We start from the raw sequence: 16,158 nt of genomic DNA, 5'->3' as shown, positions 1-16,158 counted from the left end.
AGGAAGCACCTGGCTCCTTGCTTCGGATCAGTGCAGCGTGCTGGCCATAGTGGCCATTTGGGGGATGAACCAATGGAAAAAGGAAAACCTGTCTCTCTGTCTCTCTCTCTCTCACTGTCTGTAAACACTACCTGTCCAAAAAAAAAAAAAAAAAAAAGGAAAGACCAAACCAAATAAAAACATGATTTTACATAAAAACCTTAAGGACTGGACATTTGAATCAGGGCATCACCTGGCATTTATGACAATCTCCACTACTACTCTTTCTGGAACAGACATGGTTAATCAATTGTAACACTCTCTGAGCCCAGATTTGGGTTTAAAGTTACAATATACTCCTCACTCTGCTAACCATTTAACCATAAGGCAATTAATTTCATTTTGATGGAATAGCCAAAAAAGATTCTTGTATAATTTGAAGCCTTGGCAGGCAGTGCAGCCACCATCCCTGCCTAATTCTTTCTGAATCTGAGACCTGTGCTACTGACTACTGCTCTGCATGAGTCATGCCATCTTATCGTATGAACAAGAGAACTTGAACAAAGACAAATCCATGCAGAATAGCAAATTTATGTAAATCAACAAAAAAGGCAAAAAAAAAAAATGGGAGATCTTCAACCAATTGGCAGAAAATTCACGTCATGAAAAAATCACACATAATGAAAGATTTTGCACCAAAAGAAACTTCATCTTTTAATTCACTTTTTCTGTCACAATTTTTTGGAGTTCTGTTGTATACTGTGGGGAGACAGATAATGAACAATATCAGTCAGTTTACACCATGTTAATGGCATGTACTTCAGAGAAAAAAAAAACAAGCCAGGAAATTAAGGGTGTGGAACAGTCAAGTAGATCGTAGGCAAGGAAGCAGTCATAAGGGCATCCCTGAATGAGGAGAAGGGGGAGGACACTGCAGGCTGGGCGAGAACACTTGGCTGGGAGGCTGCCACATTGGCCTCCTGCACTGAAGCTGAGATCAAGTGACAGAGCAGGAGGTCGGTTTAGAGAGATGAGGAGGTTGGAAGCACAGATTGAGTTCAGACTTACTGGGCATAGTAAAGACTTTACTTTGAGATAGAAACACTTGGGTGATTTGACGTAGAGGCCCACAGTCTGGTTCTGAGCATTGACTAGCATTGTCGAAGTGTTGACTAGTTTCCAGCTAAGAATTAGAAATATACATTCTGAGGTCAGCTCTGTAGCATTGCGGGTGGAGCCGCCACCTTCAGCACAGGCATCCCATACGGGTGCCAGCTCGAGTCCCGGCTGCTCCACCTCTGATCCAGGTCCCTGCTGTGGCCTGAAAAAGCAGTAGAAGATGGCTCAAATCCTTGGGCCCCTGCACCTGCGTGGGAGACCCAGAGGAGGCTCCTGGCTCCTGGCTCCAGATTGGCACAGCTCTGGTCATTGTGGCCAACTGGGGAGTGAACCAGAGGATGGAAGACCTCTATCTCTGCCTCTCCTTCTCTGTGTAATGCTGACTTTCAAATAATAAATAAATCTTTAAAAAAAAAAGACATAGACATTGTGACTTTAATGTGCATAGGCTTACTAAAGGGAATTATGCTGATAGAGGCTGCAGTGTGCCCCCCATCTTGAAATCCATATGCTGAAGTCCTAAGCCTCAGAACTTCCAAATGTGACCATATTGGAAACACAGCTTTTGAAGATTCTATTAAGATAAAATAAGGTTATTAGGATGGGCCCAATTCAATTTGTGTCCTTAAAAGAAGAGTCAGGTCACCCCAGGGGACCCCGGGATGCACACACAGAGAAAAGGACTTAGGAGGACAGAGAGAGAACGTGGACATCAACAAGCCCAAGAGGGACACCTCAGAAGGAGCTAGCCATGCTCAACCCCTAGATTTCATACGTCTAGCCTCCACAACTAGGAGAAAATAAACTTCCATGGTTGAAGTCTCCTGGACTGTGGTATTTGGTAATGGTAGTCCTAGCCAAACAATACACACACCTTAGTAAACCATGTGGTCAAATGCATGTTTCATATCGAGAATGACCATATTCAAACTACAACAGTGCTGACAAAATGTTTTTTCTTCATATTTTTCCTATTATAAATATATTTGATATTTAATAGAAATATTTGGAAAGCACATACTCTAGCCTATGGAAATTGGAGGCAACCTCAGTTCTACAGCTTATTTTGCATGTACCTATTTAAAAAGGAACTGCCTCATCTAAACATTGCCAACAGAGCCCACCCCTGAGGAAATTATACAGTATGAAGGCACTATGAAGGACTACTATATAGTCCTTAAGGAAAACTCTAATTTTTAGTCTCTTAAATTATGACTGACCTTTTATTCTTTTTAAGATTTATGTATTTATTCAAGGCCGGCGCCGCGGCTCACTAGGCTAATCCTCCGCCTCGCGGCGCCGGCACACGGGGTTCTAGTCCCGGTTGGGGTGCCGGATTCTGTCCCGGTTGCCCCTCTTCCAGGCCAGCTCTCTGCTGTGGCCCGGGAGTGCAGTGGAGGATGGCCCAGGTGCTTGGGCCCTGCACCCCATGGGAGACCAGGAGAAGCACCTGGCTCCTGGCTCCTGCCATCGGATCAGCGCGGTGCGCCGGCCGCAGCGCGCCGGCCACGGCGGCCATTGGAGGGTGAACCAACGGCAAAAGAAGACCTTTCTCTCTGTCTCTCTCTCTCACTGTCCACTCTGCCTGTCAAAAAAAAAAAAAAGATTTATGTATTTATTCAAAAGTCGGAGTTACACAGAGAGAGAGAGAGAGCTAGGTCTTCCATCCGATGGCCCACTCCCCAGATGGCCATAATGGCCAGAGCTGCGCCGACCAGAAGCCAGGAGCTTCCCCTGGGTCTTGCACATGGGTGAAGGGGCCCAAGGACTTAGGCCATCCTCCACTGCCTTCCCAGGCCATAACAGAGAGCCGGAGTGGAAGTGGAGCAACCAGGTATTGAAGTACCACCCATATGGGATGCCGATGCTTCAGGCCAGGCCGTTAACCCACTGTGCCACAGTGCTGGCCCCCATCTTTTATTCTTATACATGTTTTAAGCTATTGGAATGATCTTGATCAAGGTAGAAAGCCTTTTTAAATATATAGAAATTTTAAAAATTGTTCATTTATTACTTAGACTTCTCAATTCTTATTCTCAAAGTCTCTTTGTCTCAAAGTCTTAGTATTTCTTAGAGTTCAAATCAGGTAAAAGTTAATATAGTGTTTCTCTGATCAAACCAAAGAAAATGAGAGAAACAAAAATACATAGAACTAAGTTAGATATAACCAGAGGCTCTGTGGTTAAAATTTTTGGGGGTGGATTGTGAATATATAAATGTATCTTTTTTGACCCTCATTCATAACCCAGCACCCACACACAGAGACACATACAGACAGCATGTCCTCTACAAAGGACTGCCAAAGAGGATATAGGGCATTCAGCTAATTTTAATTCAGTTACACAACAAATGTTTAGTGTAAGTGTGCCCCCAATACTGACTGCATTTTTAATAAATCTGGCAACCTGATCTTTTTAGTTGTTCTGTTAGTGGTGTGGTGGAGCTGGCTTGCCTAAGCTTGAAATAATTGATTGTTAAGTTTCTGGAATTTTGCAGCCTGTATGATATCCACATAGATACCTGAAATCACCAGGGTGGGAGTATTAATACTGTATGAATTAACATCTGAAAAATCAGGGTACGTTCATTTGGAGAACTGGTTGCTAAGCAACCACCAGACCACCACTGCATCCTTGGAAGGAACAGATTTCTCCAAGCACCATCTGAAACCACATTTTTTCTAAATAAGGAAAAAGCTTACACAGGCAAATCTCTGTAATTTATAAAACAGTTTCACGAACATTACTTCACTGAATCCTTGCACTAAACTAACGCTTGTTCTCAGTAAATATGCAGGGGAAAAAAAGGTTAGAGGAAGATGAAATACATTTCTCAAGGTAAGCAACTGGTGAGGACACAAAGCAGTGAAGGAAGCAAGAATGGATGGAGGCAGACAAGTCTAAAATAATCCCATTATGACCAACTCACTGCTGGGGAAATAGGTCTTCAGTGTGGAGAAAACTGGTTTTAACCACTTTCCAGAAGGGATCAAAGGGTGGCAAAACCTGACATTATGTCACTTTTGATGTGATTGCTTTTGAGAATACTTGCAATACAATGTTATCTATTGTGACACAGGAGGTAAAAGAGAGACTGCCAAAAGTGTCCCTAGGATTGGCCTTTATTAAACCAGACACAGATCAAATTGATACTGAAATTTTTTTCTTGGTCCCTTATTGATAGGATCCATGCATATAAAATAAATTTAATAACTTTACCAGGTCTTCCAGGATTTTAAACTGGTTTATGCATTCTTGGCAAAAAATATTTAGTATGAACCTAATCAAGCCTGTAGATCTAAACTTTAATTTATAGCAAATACAAGGATAATTCAAATAGTTTGTGTAAATGGAATTAAAAGTTTATTTTGCGGCCAGCGCTGCGGCTCAGTAGGCTAATCCTCTACCTGCGGCGATGGCACACCGGGTTCTAGTCCCGGTCAGGGCGCCAGATTCTGTCCTGTTTGCTCCTCTTTCAGTCCAGCTCTCTGCTGTGGCCAGGTACTGCAGTAGAGGATGGCCCAAGTGCTTGGGCCCTGCACTCGCATGGGAGACCAGGAGAAGCGCCTGGCTCCTGGCTTGGGATCAGCGTGGTGCGCCGGCCACAGCGGCCATTGGGGGGTGAACCATCGGAAAAGGAAGACCTTTCTGTCTCTCTCTCTCACTGTCCACTCTGCCTGTCAAATAAATAAATAAATAAAAACAGTAAAAAAAAAAGTTTATTTTGCTGCAAAAAAATTCTTAAAACCCTTGCATACGCCTACAAGAGGTAAACAGGTTAAAGCAAATGTGCTAAATCACAGAAGGAGTAGTGATAAATTCAGAACACAGAATATTTTATGAGAAAACTGGTGTAAACTCTTCAAAAAACAAAAACCATTAAAAAAGAAGATGTGTGTGTGTGGACCAGACTATTTTTTAAAGGAGTCTAGAGAGATATAACAGCACATGCCGTATATAAACCTAAATTGAATTTGAGAGGAAGCATAGTCAGAAACCACATCCTTGGCATCAGAGGCAGAATTTGAACATTAGGTATTAGAATATTAGATAACAACAAGGAATTTGGGGTGTCAGTATTATTACAGTTATGTTACAAAATATCCTCATTTCCAAGCATTCAGTTGTGAAAGGGCCCTGTCTGAGCCTTTCAGAATGAAAGTGTGCATTCACATCTAGACACAAAACAAACGTAGCAGTATATTAGTTGTTCTATTTGCATCAAATGCATATGTATTCACTGTACTAGCATTTCATCTTTTCAATTTATTTGAGAATTTTTTTTAAAAGGTGAGGCTCTAAAAAAACACACAAAAGCCTAATAAGGCTCTCTTCCTACACAAACCATCTCATCATTTGGAAGGCCATGCTGGGTTGACTTCAGAATTCTAGGATCTTGCTATCTTGTCTGCACAAGATTCAGGCACCCAGTGTGAAAGTTATTTGACTCCCCCTCCTTTTCCAGGTTGGTAATCTACCTGAAACATCGCACACAGGCCCCTTTGTCTGGAACAGGGTTCTCTCTAAAGGCTCATTCTTCCTCTTTACGCTCTCCTGATTGAGGGAAGCTTTATTTGGTGTTGAAGACGAGAAAAATTCCCTCTGAATGCTTAGTGTATCCTTTTGAATCTTTTGTTTATCCCCCAAGTTTTGAGCTTTTGAATCTCTGAAATGGAAACACCCATTTTTTCTTCTCTGGGTTCTCTTGGGTTATCACTACCCTGAGGTTAAGCACAGTCAGTCCCAGCTGGAATAAAAGTTCTAAGCTCTTCATTTAACACATTGACCCATTAGCCACTACATCACAAAAACACCAATGTGTACTAACTCATGATGCTTCCTGAATCCTATCCTCCCACATTTATCTTTCCATATAGACTAATTCCTTCTAATCATTTTTTACATCAACATATCTTAAGTAAGTTCACAAACAAAATGTGCACACAGGAGTTCTCTAAAAAGAAGCAACCCATCACAAATATTCTGTGAGACATACTCGTGCAATTTTAAATTTTCTAGTAGAAAAGTAAGAGATAAAATGTAATTTAATAATATATTTAACTCATTATTTATATTATTTTTCAGCAAGTAATTATTTTAAAAAGTTTTTGACATTCTTTTACTACATGCTGAAGATTTGAAACCCAGTGCATATTTCACAGTTACAGTGTATCTCAATTGGCACCAAATTTCAAATGCTAAATGTGGAGATTACTGTATTGAATAGAGTGATTCTAACATCTCTTTTTTCAATGCAAAACAAAATATCAAATGCTTTGAAACTGAATATGGTTTATTTTCTAATTTGAATCTTTGTAATATTTCTCCATTTGATTCATGCAGGATAACAATTGATAATTAAAAATTTGCATATCACACACTTAAAATGACACATAGAAACCTATGCTTCATGGTAATATCAGACTTTGGAAATTATCATTTTAGGTTTAGGCAACTTTTTTTGTATTACATCTGTGTTTGCCCACAGTATGGCTTGACATTAGAAATGAGTAAGAATTATAATTATATTCCATAAGTACATAGGGTCATTGTTGATCAGATGATAAGAAAAACTTCCTAGAAAAAAAAAAACAGTAGGTAGGGGATGAAAGAAGCAGCAGAAGACATTTTGAAAAACTGGATTTCCGGGGCCAGCGCTGTGGTATAGCAGGTAAAGCCACCGTCTGCAGTGCTGGCATTCCACATGGGGCTGGTTCGAGTCCCGGCTGCTCCACTTCCAATCCAGCTCTCTACTGTGGCCTGGGAAAGCAGTAGAAGATGGCCTAAGACTTTGGGCCCCTGCACCTGCATGAGAGACCTGGAAGAAGCTGCTGGCTTCAGAACAGCGCAGTTCTGGCCATTGTTGCCAGTGCGGAGTTGAACCAGCAAATGGAAAACCTCTCTCTCTTTCTCTCTGTCTCTCCTTCTCTCTGTGTAACTCTGACTTTAAAATAAATAAATCAATCTATAAAAAAAAAGAAAAGAAAAGAAAAGAAAAACTGGACTTTCTGTGCCAAGCATTTGGTCCAGCAATGAAGAAGCAACTTCCACATCCCATATTCAGTGCATGCTCGAGTCCTGGCTCTGCTTCTGATTCGAACTTCCTGCTAATGGACACCCTGGAAGGCAGCATGTGATGACTCAAGACCATGAATTCCTGCCATACATGTGGGAGACCTGGACTGAGTTCCCAACTCCTAGTTTCCTCCTGGCCCAGTCCCAGATCTTGGAGGTATTTGAGTACTAAACCAGCACATGGAAGCTTGCTCTCGCCTTATCTCTCAAATAAACCAACTATGTTACTAACTACAATAAATAAAAAAGAGAAAAAAAAAACTAGATTACCTATTTCTTTTTTTTTAACTTTTATTTAATGAATATAAATTTCCAAAGTACGATTTATGGATTACAATGGCTTCCCCCACATACCGTCCCTCCCACCCACTACCCTCCCCTTTCCCACTCCCTCTCCCCTTCCATTCACATCAAGATTCATTTTCGATTATCTTAATATACAGAGGATCAGCTTAGTTAGATTACCTATTTCAATTAGGTTGTTCCTGATGACACTTAACTGATTTGGATTTAGGGGTAAAAGTCATTGTAGATTTATGAAAAATGGAAGAAAGCCTAGGAATCATAAAAATTCAAATGACAATTTTGGTATTCAAAAAGGAAATAAAATACATGAGGAAACATGCTGTATCTATTTTTAATGTAGTAGAGACCCTATCTTTGGGGAAACACATAAAAAACTACTTAGACATGCTTTCTTAATGCTCAGGGAATATGTTTCTTTCATGTCTTAAGTACATAGTAAATATTTTTAAATAAACGAAGGCAGCAGATGTGTAACTTCTTACTGAAACCTGACACTAAATGAGATACTATCTAAGTAACTAGGACATGGGTAATAATGGCTGAATTCTAAATATGTTTGGATCAAAAGCCAAAAGGCTGATACTCTACCACCCTGAATAACTTAATCCAAATTTAATCTACCTTTCAGTCATTCTCTACATAATGGCTCCCATAAAGGTCTAAAATTTATACTTTATAAATATTCCTTGTCCTATTGTATCTTTGGTGCTGTCGTCCTCTGGTCCTGATATGTTATGATCAGGTCATTTTTATAAACAGAGCCTGTGTGTACATAGTCCTTCTCAATCATATTGTAATCAAAGTGGCTGCTTGGAAATCAAAGTTTCATTCAGTCCTTTCTAAAATCTACAGATTGTTCAGTAATTTATATAGAGCCATCTGACCTGAGCAGTTGTACAAAATAGACTGTAGAGTCAGTTTCTAAACCTAGCATTTTATAATTTATAAAACATACCTAACACATCCAATATTTTAAAAATTTGAATCTAAGCTTCCTTTTTAAAGTGATATAGAAAAATTTTTTGATTAGTGGAAGAATTGCTTTATGTAGGTGAGAAATATTTCCTATGAATTGAGGTAATATTAAAATTAGCAAAATTGTGATTCCATTTAACTTGAGAAAGCTGCTTTAAACAACCTGGTTAAATTGCCTAGGGAGTTTTAAAGATATAATGGGAAAAATTAAATCCAATAAGAATGAAATACTCTAAGAGCTGGTAAAATTTAATCTCAAGCAGCAAATGAAGAAAAAAAAAACACCATAGCTCTTTCCCATTTAGGAATCACATAAAACTTGGAAAATGTCATTTGAATCCATGTTCTAACTCTATAAGAACTCTTAACAAAGCTTAATGAAGGCTTTAGGTTTCAAGACATAAATATAGTCTGAAATGGTTACTAAGATATTTTATTAGATTTATTATTTCCTTTAAGGAATTCATGTAGCTGTCTAAGATTTATCAAATTGATGGATACCAAGAAAATAATCTATGGTCTTAATTGCCAAGTTCCCAAAACATAAAGAATGACACCAGGATCAGAGGGTAAAAATCTGTTCTTTGATCAAAGAGTACAAACATTATAGGACTTTTGCTGCCACACAAATACAGTTAGGTGAGATTTATTCACATAATGCATGAAAACTGCATTGTTTGCTTCTTCAGAGAATACAAAGCCCGTGTTGATTTTAGCCATGTTAGTATTACTAAGTACTCTATTTAAAAAAAAGAAACTCAATGGAACTGAATGGATGACATCTATGATACCCTTCTCATGAAGCTGTACAATGAAATCTTTCAAATTTGGGATTGAAATTATATGTTTTTGTTTTAGATGGAAGAATCTTTCATTTCTGACTCTGGTATCCATACCATCACTTGAAGTCAACAACTCTAAAATCCATCTTGGAAGCCAGAGTTTCCATGTTGGAGAAACTTCACGTAGATATAACTAGCCCCTGAACATCTCCATTTGGTTCTCCCAAAAGCAAAGTGGAAGGAATTGCCACTTGCAACCATCTCCTCTGTTGGTATCATCTACCACTGTTGACCATGCTACTACCACTTCTTCAGTGGTCCAGAGCAAGCGTTTTTTTTTAACTTTTATTTAATGAATATAAATTTCCAAAGTACAGCTTATGGATTACAATGGCTTCCTCCCCATAACGTCCCTCCCACCCGCAACCCTCCCCTTTCCCACTCCCTCTCCCCTTCCATTCACATCTAGATTCATTTTCGTTTCTCTTTATATACAGAAGATCAGTTTAGCACACATTAAGTAAAGATTTCAACAGTTTGCTCCCACACAGAAACATAAAGTGAAAAATACTGTTCTAGTACTAGTTATAGCATTAAATCTCAACGTACAGCACACTAAGGACAGAGATCCTACATGAGGAGTAAGTGCACAGTGACTCCTGTTGTTGACTTAACTAATTGACACTCTTGTTTATGGCATCAGGAATCACCCTAGGCTCTTGTCATGAGCTGCCAAGGCTATGGAAGCCCCCTGAGTTCACCGACTCTAATCATATTTAGACAAGGCCATGGTCAAAGTGGAAGTTCTCTCCTCCCTTCAGAGAAAGGCACCTCCTTCTTTGATGACCCGTTCTTTCCACTGGAATCTCACTAGCGGAGATCTTTCATCTAGTGGTTTTTTTGTTTTTGTTTTTGTTTTTTGTTTTTTGTTTTTTTTTTTTTTTGCCAGAGTGTCTTGGCTTTCCATGCCTGAAATACTCTCATGGGCTTTTCAGCCGGATCCGCATGCCTTAAGGGCTGATTCTGAGGCCAGAGTGCTGTTTAAGACATCTGCCATTCTATGGGTCTGCTGTGTATCTCACTTCCCATGTTGGATCATTCTCTCCCTTTTTTATTCTCGGTGCACGCACCTGTAGTCCCATCTACTCGGGAGGCTGAGGCCGGAGGATCGCTTGAGTCCAGGAGTTCTGGGCTGTCGTGCGCTATGCCGATCGGGTGTCCGCACTAAGTTCGGCATCAATATGGTGACCTCCTGCGAGCGGGGGACCACCAGGTTGCCTAAGGAGGGATGAACCGGCCCAGGTCGGAAACGGAGCAGGTCAAAACTCCTGTGCTGATCAGAGCAAGCATTTTATAAAAGGACCAACATTGTGGTACAGCAATTTAATTGGTCCCCTGGAACACTTTCATTCCATATCAGAGGGCTGGTTCAAATACAGACTACTCTGCTTCAGAAGCAACTTCTTGCTAACACTCCTGAGAAGGCAGGGGAAGATGGTCCAAAAGCTTGAGGTCCTACCACTCACATCAGACACCTGGATGGAGTTCCTGGATCCTGACTTCAGCCTGGTCCAGATTTGGATGTTGTAGCCATTTCAGGAGTGAACCAGCAGATCAAAAATCTCTCTCACATCTCTGTTCACTCTGCCTTTCTAATAATTGAAAATAATTCTTTAAAAAGCACTTCAGAGATATTTTAATTGGCTCTGTATCATCCATAGTCAAATTTTCCAAAAACTATGTAACAAACATACCCATGATAGTGATTAAAGTATTTTCCTCTACCTGGAAGTAATCTATAGAGCAAGGTATTACTGTGAAGTCATCTATTTTCTTTAGGTGAGTCCCAGAGTTTTCCCTAAGAGTCATGAGCAATTCCCTTGATTTTTTTTAAAAAAGATTCATTTATTTGAAAGGCAGAGCTAAAGAGAGGAGAGGCAGAGAGACAGAGAGAGAGGTCTTCCATATGTTGGTTCACTCCCAAATGGCCGCAACAGCCGGAGCTGTGCCAATCGGAGCCAGGAGCCAGGAGATTCTTCCGGGTCTCCCACTTAGGTGCAGGGGCCCAAGGACTTGGGCCATCTTCTACTGCTTTCCCAGGCCATAGCAGAGGTCTGGATTGGAAGTGAAGCAGCCGGGACTCGAACTGGCATCCACAGGGGATGCCGGCAGAGCAGGTGGCAGCTTTACCGGCTATGCCACAGCGCCAGCCCCAATAAATCCCTTGATGGTTTAAACTATCTATAATTATAGGCAGAAACTGAAAGGCAAAAGGGGAGAGTATCATTTTTGGAGACATGCAGAATATCTTAGTTTGGATTATTCTAATAAACTATCTTAGACTGGGTATCTTATAAACAATAGAAATATAATTCTCACTGTTCTGGAGGCTAGAAATCTAAGGTCAAGATGCCAAGATGGTCAATTACGGTGGGGGTTCTCTTCCAGGCTGTTCACAAGGTATCTCCATAAGGCAGTTAGAGAACCATGGGGGTGCTTTCAGAAGGGTGTAAATTTCATTCATGAGTCTTCTATTTGTATATCTAATTACCCCCTACCCCCAAAGCCCCATCTCCTAATCTCACACTGGGGGTTAGGATTTCAGTGTATGAACTTGAGAGGATACAAATCAGTCTACAACAGAGTTGAGAATACAGTAACCTTCCCATCTACTTTTTTTAAGAAAATTTTTATTTAATAAATATAAATTTCGAAATTACATCTTTCCCATCTACTTCTTATTTCTTACGAAAAGGAACCTTCAAATTTTCTGTCCCAGATCCTTGCAATGCCATCATCCCATGTAGGCATCAGTTCAATTCCCAGCTGCTCCACTACTGATCCAGCTCTTTGCTAATGTGCCTGGGAAAGCAGAGGAAGATGGCCCAAGTGCTCGGGCCCCTGCATCCACATGGGAGACAAGGCTCCTGACTTCCATCTGGCTCAGCCCTAGCTGTTGTGGCCACTTGGGGAGTGAACCAGTAGTGGGAAACTCTCTGTAACTCTGCCTTTCAAATAAAATAAATAAATCTTTTTTTTAAAAAAGTTTCAAACTAGTGAAGGATACTTTCCTGAAACTCATACCTCCTAACTGGCAGAGCATCCAATATTCCTGAGTGCGAAGAAAGGGTCAGGAGAGAACAGAACAGCTGAAACAGCAAGTAGCAGGAGCTAGTCTTCATTCCCACTTCAGGAGGGGTAAATCCCAGTTTCCCTCATTTAGACTGGTGACTGAGGCTTACGTCATAGTTCTGGCTCGAGTACCATGTAACCAAGGATGGTAGACATTAAGTGCTCAAGTGGTCCTTGACAGGGAAGATTATAGGGTGAACCCTTCTTGTCTTGGGGAATAGGAAGGAAAAGGATTCCTGGGAAGGGAGCAATTGGCTAATGCCCAGCTAGATAGATCTCCTGGGTCAGGGGACTGCAGGAGGTGGTTTTGTAGCAGTCTCCAGATAAAAACAATGCACTCCAGATTTCCCACAGAGGCAAAACAACAGCCCCACAGCATTATGCTGAGCAAGAGAAAGGGGACAGTGTGGCTGCCAGCCAGGGGAGAATGGGGACTGTGTTGCTGAAGTATGCAAATGTCCTCCCTGCCCTGCTCCACCCCTTCCCTGCCACTGCTGGCCAGTCTTGAAGGATGACAGAGGAAGAAAGGGGGAGGGGAGGGTTGAAGAAAACCAGTCAAGATCCCCTGCCCTTATAGTCTGTGCTGAAGGAATAGAGTTCTGAAAAGCATAAAAGACTGTTTTAAAAACCAAGAGTGGGCCGGCGCCGTGGCTCACTAGGCTAATCCTCCGCCTTGCGGCGCCAGCACACTGGGTTCTAGTCCCGGTCGGGGCGCCAGATTCTGTCCCGGTTGCCCCTCTTCCAGGCCAGCTCTCTGCTGTGGCCCAGGAGTGCAGTGGAGGATGGCCCAAGTACTTGGCCCCTGCACCCCATGGGAGACCAGGATAAGTACCTGGCTCCTGCCATTGGATCAGCGCGGTGCGCCAGCCGCAGCTGGAGGGTGAACCAACGGCAAAGGAAGACCTTTCTCTCTGTCTCTCTCTCTCTCACTGTCCACTCTGCCTGTCAAAAAAAAAAAAAAAAACCCGAGTGACTAAAAGATTATGAAATTATATTGACATTTTACGAAGACCTTCTGCTTCCCAGGTGAAAAACAGACTATATAATTACAATTTGGGGGAGAAAAATCTGCTCCATGTTTATATCAGTATGAGTTGAGACTTCTCAATCAAAGCAATGCATGGATATTCAAGCTTCTCAATCATTTTTTCCAAATCTATTCTTATTGTTTTGGTTCTGCTATAACTGCCAAGGCCAAGTTCCATGTAATCATCTCTCACCATCACCATCACCATCACATTCATTGTTTTTCATTCCTTCTAGCCTGTTTTTCTCCAATTTTTCTAGCATTGTTTTTCTTTATCCTTTCTAACTTCAGATCTGATTAGCCTGTCACTATTTAGTAATTTCCACTTCTTAGCAAATATGATTTTTTTCATTTTGTATGAAATTTTGCAGGTGTTTTATTTCCTGCCTACCTTTTAAAAATATATATGAATACCTGCTGCTCAAAATTCATACAATTTCAAAGCCAATCTACTTACAATCCCTAAACATTACTTCTTCTCTCAACAGATATATGTTTGCATTTACTTTTCCCTTTTGCTTGCAATGCCTGCAGTTCTGCTAGGCCATTCATCCATTTTCAAAAATAACCTAAATTCTCAGAGGCCACAAAGCCATCTCTGGCTTCTTGAGGTGAACTCAAGTGTTCTTCTCATGGGTTCCCTCTGTATTTTGTACATAACATCCTCACAACAACAGTTTCTCAGAATCATACCAAGTGTTTGCCATCCACTATGCTAAAAATTACTGTCAAAACCAATTAGGTTTGTTTTAGAAGGTTTCTTGTCTCTTATCATCAGGAAAAGATATGCTTGTCTTGAATAATTTTGTGGGCTTCAAATAAGAACCATTAAGTCTGTACCTTTCTATAGAAGCTTCTAACACCCTCAAAAGCATCTTGCACATTCTAGCAAACCAGTTGCATTTTCTTTGATGAATAAACGCACTCTAACATCTCTCTTTTGCTTTGGTCAACAGAAAACTCAACGATAATTTTTGGTTTATCTGTAGTAACCACACAGGACTTGATGATCTGTGTGTGATGCTTTCACTCTTTTTTGTTTATTATTAAACATATCACTTCACATGCTTAGTTTTCCTTTTTCATCTTTAAATCAAATACAAATATGTCCCTCATTTGCCTCTTGAAAGCAAAATAGGGCACAACCATAAAAATTGACTGCATATTATTTAACAAGAAAGAATGGATACAAACACAACACCAACGTAATTTGGCACAGTTTAGTAGGAGAGAACTGAATTATCATTGAACTTTGTAGACATTGTGTGGTAGAAATCAATAAAGTTTGGTGATTCCATTTTTAATTCAATTTTCACTGTAATAAGCTATAGTCAGATGTTTGGTAAAATATGTTCAAGTAACAGGCATGAAAGTATCAGAAAGATTATATCATTCTAGCTTTACGACATCACATAGGTTTTTCCAGAAACATAGCCACAATGAACATCTAAAATTACAACTAACTGCTCATGCTGAATGTTCCCAGTTACAAAGGAAATTACTCTAACACAGGAACTATTCAAGTTCCTTATGTGTGCTTCTTTATTAATTACCTGTACTCTGCTCATCTCAGACAGGACAATATTGGTTGATACTGCAGGTAGGAAGAAAATGTACTTAGAGGATACTTTGTTTGCATTCTAAGAAATTTTATCCTGTACCTCATTTAACTTCAAAATAGCTCCTGGCTTATGCTTGCCTTACCCTCGGCAGTTATGGTCATTTGGGAAATGATCCTGCAATGGAAGATGCCTCTCTCTCTCCCCCTCTCCCCCTCTTCCCCTCTCCCTCCCTCCCCCTCTCCCCCTCCCTCTCTCCCTCTCTCTCTCTCTCTCCCTCTCTCCCTCTCTCCCCCCTCCCCCACTTCCCCCTCCCTCTCTCCCCCTGTCACTCTTTCAGTTAATTAATTAATTAGTCTTTTCTTGAAAAGAATATACTCAGTTGGTCTTTAATTTCTACTCTCCTTTTACATCTGATGATTACATGAACGAGAAGACTGAGCGTAAGAGAGTTTGGGACTTTGCCCAAAACTCAGTATTAATGGGCGACTAAAGCACAGGTTTGTGAGGGAGGAAAGCACAGACAGAGGGGCAGCAAGGAACAGATAAGAACCACATAGAGACGTGAAACCACTTTCACAGCCCAACAGCTGCAGTGCTTGGAAAATTATTTAGACTGCTTGAGGATCTGCAGATTGATAATTAGGGCTACCTCTTAGCGTTGCGACAATGAAATCGGATTGCATATCAGAAGCAGATGTGATATAAGTGTATGCTTGATCTATTATTGGATAATTGATTAATGAAAAGTTCTAGCACATTTTTTAAAAAGGATTCCGTGAATTCAAATATATGACTGCATGTCACATAGAAAGCCATATAAGAACTATTAAATGGTATGTTACTAAAACTCTCTAAACAACAACTATTATTAAAGTCTCTAAATAAGCATAGCAGTTTTTATCACTAATAAGTTACCAAGCCTGAGTTTCAGTTCTTGCCAGTTTATTTTTCTAACATTCTATACAGAAGTATGTTAGGAAAAAATAAATAAAAAACTGACAGTGAACATGGCTACCATGCAAAATCTGTCTTTCTCTAATTGGAGCCAGCAATATTCCATGTGCCCTTTCAGCTGGCCAGGGGCTATTTCCTTGTTTGGGAGAGATTTGACACTGCCATTCTCAATTCATGAACCCACATGTCACTGTCACAGGCCTGGTTTTGATCTCTGAAGCACCTCTCCCTAAACTGGTATTCAGACT

General features: G+C 40.5%; 1 pseudogene; it reads left to right on the top strand.

Moving 5' to 3' along the window:
• Positions 1–10,350: 10,350 nt before the first annotated feature.
• Positions 10,351–10,632, top strand: LOC149121985 (signal recognition particle RNA; annotated as a pseudogene).
• Positions 10,633–16,158: the final 5,526 nt, after the last annotated feature.

This window comes from Oryctolagus cuniculus, chromosome 15 (assembly GCF_051225735.1).
Source record: "Oryctolagus cuniculus isolate XC-2025 breed Fujian yellow rabbit chromosome 15, ASM5122573v1, whole genome shotgun sequence".
In the NCBI taxonomy this organism is placed as follows: Eukaryota; Metazoa; Chordata; class Mammalia; order Lagomorpha; family Leporidae; genus Oryctolagus; species Oryctolagus cuniculus.
The sequence above is the reverse complement of the archived record's forward strand: the minus strand, read 5'-3'. Positions and strand labels throughout refer to the sequence as shown.